Consider the following 4,391-nt stretch of genomic DNA (forward strand, 5'->3'; position numbering starts at 1 on the left):
GTGCCTGATATTTTCAAATTATAATAAAATCAAATCATCAAATCTAGACGGTAAAAGTATTTAGATAAATTGTACTATTTGTTTCTTACACAAAATTTATGGGAAAACATTTTTCATAAGGATGAAATTGTGTATTATCAAAAGATTCATTATTTCTGAAAAAGGGCTGTTCTATCGTCCCAGCTTCTTTTCATAAAAGTGGCAACTACTCGATTTCCGTACGGTATAGTGTATTTAAATTTTGCATACATGTGTCTTTGATGGTATGTATCTGACCTATGTAGTCAATTGTCCAGTTCCGTATAGTACCCGTTACAGTGGTCATACCTTAAGACAATTTTATGGATAAAAATGCAATATTCATTTCTATGAAAATAACTTATTCATTTTAAATTTGTGAAACATGCATGTAACGAGTTTGATAACGTTGAAAATTTATTACCACTTATAACACTATTCTATTGTTTCTTTTAGGCGATGTATATGGATTTGAAACCATGTGAAACTGTACAGTGTGACTGGTCGGCAGTTTTGTAAACAAGGCTACCATTGCACAGTTGAAATAATATTCCTATTTGCAGGTACATGTCATTTTATTTAATTTACTTATAAAGTTATTTGGTAAAATGTTTGATAAGTCACATGTTAAAAAAATTTCTTTTCAAAAAAGTTGTCATTGACTTAGTAATATTATGAAATCAATAATTTGTTTTTGTTCTCAATAGTCTTTTTGTTTTCTTTCTTTCTTTTTTCGGATTTTCTACATATTTTGCATTTTTAAACACCAATTTCACGTAGAAATAATAAGAGATAAATCATAAACAATGAAGATAATAGCTATAAATTGTACCCTTACAGGCAGAGTTTTGAAGATAATGAGGGTAAGTAAATGTATTCCAGCAAATTTGCTCATTTGTCGAGTAATTGTTTATTGATAATTCAGACAATTGTGTACTTGTTCAACATTTACAGATTTATATCTGACATATTGTTGTAAGCTGATATTTTATGTTGTCACTTTAATAAGTGAGAGGTTATGCTGTATTCATAGGCTATTAACTTATATCTCCCAGAAGTTTGTTACGTGACACCAAATATTTAAGTTACCAAAGAAGTATTAATTCAAGTAATAAACTATATCTACATCTGGAAATAAGTTAAGCAACCCTGGAAATTTAAAATTGGTTGTAATTGAAAGCACCGTCATGAGATGACGACGTAATTGAACTTAGAAATAGTAATTTGAAGTGTGTTTAACTTATTTCCAGGTGTATATATATATATTCTGGAACCACTGTTTATATTTACATAAAAAAAAATCGGAAATAAATTTTATCAATTACTGTCTGATTAGTCACTTTTTAATTAAAAGGAAACTGGCCGTTTGTCATTGGATTATCTTGTGCTGGACTATTTGTTATGATTACGGCTGTAGTAATTGTGAGACACCTGTTGAGAAAACATAAAATGAAGGAAGTTGACACTAAAGGTAGTATGTAACTTTTATTTTATGTTTCACTTTGATGTTTATCAATTTGTGTCTGATTAGAACTAAGCAATTTTGTACGTAAAATTTATTAACGTACCATTTACAGTTAAAATATGCGATGTTAATGTGAAGACTAACATAAAGATTATAAAACTAAATTGGTGAAATAAATAATATTAATTATTATAGAGGTCAAAACAAGCTACGTATTATCATAATATACATGGATATATCTCGAATTTGACAATGTACAACAAGGACAAAAGGGTAACATTACATTGTTCTTGTTCATAGCTTGACAATTAAAGCACAAAACTGTATAAATATAGTTGAAAATTACCTGAAATGTCAGGGATCTTTGTTTATATTTAATTGTTATTGTGTCATAAGAATCACTTTTTAAGTATGAGCATATATAATTAAATAGGTCTGGCTTCGGTTACACCCTCAAATTGAAACCTCGTAAATCGGATCTTCTCACAGAACCAGCGATGTTTAGACAAAGTGAAAGCGAATTTGGGGTACTTACCTTACTTTATTAGTCACGGTATAACAAAGCAACTCATTCTAATATTTGATCTATGCATGGTGTATTGCATTAATAGAAGTGTTTTTTGTACATTGCTGGGGTCATAGAGAGAAGACTGGACTTACCACCTGTGTTGCCTCATTAAAGTCTTTACTTACTTGCTTACCTACTCAGTTACTAACACTCTGGCGAACCAAAAGTCTTATTATTTATTAAACATACGGTTTACCTGATTAATGTTTAAATGCATTCATTCCTTTTTAAAATAGTTATTTTTAGTTCGACTATACGAAGTATATGGAGAGCTGTGCTACTCAACCTGGCGTCAAAGTCCGCGTCCATATATCAGATTAAAGTTTTGGGCAGTAAAATAGTTTCTTCTTTAATTGTTTTATTTTGTTAAGGTATAGACTTCAAACTTCCAATATAATGTACCTTATCATCAACCACATCTTATGTGATAAGGTTCGTTACTCTGGAAACAATATTTTAATAATTATCTCCCCTTGAACTGAGAATGTTCTTTAATAAAACGTTTTTTTTTTACTCTTTCTTTCTTTTATGTCTGAAGGGATCAATTTCAAACATCAAATATATTTTTCAAATATATGTTTTATCTGCAACCACATAATATGTGACAAGGTTTAATAAACTATTGCTACAATATTTCCAGAATTATCTCCCCATGAACATAGATTTTTCCTTAAAAAATGATATTTTTACTATAACTTTTTTTTATTTCTTAAGGTATCTACTTCAGACTTCAAGCATGTGTTTCCATATCATCACCCACATGACGTATGACAAGATTCATAACTCTAGAATACATTTCTTTCAGAGTGATCCGTCCTTAAACTTAGAATTTATGTTTAAAATGCCATGTTTTTACTAGAACTTTTTCATTTCTTAAGGTATGTACTTCAAACTTCAAATACATGCACCATTTTATCAGTTACACCTTTTATGACAAGGTTCCTTACTCCACAAGCAATATTTTCAGAATTATCTCCACTTGAACCGATACATTCTCTATATATATAAGTAATAATTTATTATATCTCTATCATATTTTGATTATTCATTTTCACCGATATATGTGTCGAGATAATTCAAGAATGAATACAAAATGTATTTCCAGAATTATTTCCCCTTGAACTTGGAATTTCTTTTATAAAAAATGTTATTTTTAGCTCTAACTTCTTTATTTTTCACAATTTAAATTTCAATTAACTCCCATTTAATATTGAAAAATAATATGCGTCAATATTTTATAAATTATCTTTTTTTTCCTTTTTTGTTCTGTAACTTTTTTATTTCATCAGACTTCAGAATTATTTGTCATGTGTAATAAGATTTGTACATGTTACTGTTTTTCCATAATTATCTCAAAACTTGAAATTTATTTGAAAATTGTTGTATTTTTTATTGTTAATTGTATATACTCTAGACTTTAGATATTGATCTTTGTCAGTACTCACATAATGCATGACAAGTAATAGCTATAACATCTTTATTTCAAGAGTAATTTCCTCTTTGAACTTGTCATTTTACTTTTAGGAAACTTTATATACTTCTTGCTATTATCATAATTGTTATTGACGAGAATGACTTCAGATTTCAATTTTTTGTATTTTCTAAGCAAAGAATTGAAAGGTTAAACTTTTAATGACATGGTAGCAAGTATGTATTATGGAGCAAATGTATTAAACATTTGAGTGCTTTCTTGATACTGAAAATAACTATATTTTAGTCAGAGTTGATTTTTTCCCATACTTTTGTCTTCCTTTACTGCGTCCAGTATTTAATTAGTCAAGCGTTGCTGTATACTCTTGACAGCTCTTGCTATATATTAAAAAAGTGTGGTTACCAAATTTGGTAAACTAAATGCAATTTATATCGTGAGAACGAATGTTATTGAACTATGAATATTTCTATAACTTTAAATAACATACGTTATCATATAACTCTTGGCTTTAAAAAATCGTCCATATATTAGAGTATGGCTACATGTCATAGCAATTTACGTTAGATATAAGTTCAGCTAATGTTTAAAAAGTTGAATATGTTTCATTCATTGCAGTACAACGAACAGTCTGATGCACCAAATGAGACACCAACATACGGTATTGTTGACAACGACGACATCAAATTCTAGATATTCTAGATATTAACAGAACGAAACACGCACCGAGTTAAATCATACACGTCGTGGAATTCGTTGCTAAATCGCAACTTTACGATGACAGAACGTTGTTGTCTATATGTTATGAATTGCTTTGTTTAAAGCGCATTAAGCCTTTTCTGTTTTAGAAAATTACACATTTTTTTATGATATTTTAATGATTGATTAGATCATATTCGGTTTTATCATTT

The 4,391-nt window shown here is 28.8% G+C and overlaps 1 long non-coding RNA gene across 1 annotated transcript; it reads left to right on the forward strand.

Annotated features, from left to right (window-relative positions):
- The first annotated feature begins 531 nt into the window (after window positions 1-531).
- On the forward strand, window positions 532-4,165 carry LOC132723220 (uncharacterized). The gene is made up of 5 exons (XR_009624714.1): window positions 532-581; window positions 859-881; window positions 1,373-1,489; window positions 1,917-2,010; window positions 4,099-4,165. It is a non-coding gene; the product is annotated as an uncharacterized LOC132723220 (long non-coding RNA).
- The last annotated feature ends 226 nt before the right edge of the window (window positions 4,166-4,391 follow it).

The sequence above is a fragment of the Ruditapes philippinarum genome, unplaced genomic scaffold (assembly GCF_026571515.1).
Source record: "Ruditapes philippinarum isolate M1 unplaced genomic scaffold, ASM2657151v2 ctg8174_1_1_1_1, whole genome shotgun sequence".
Classification (NCBI taxonomy): domain Eukaryota; kingdom Metazoa; phylum Mollusca; class Bivalvia; order Venerida; family Veneridae; genus Ruditapes; species Ruditapes philippinarum.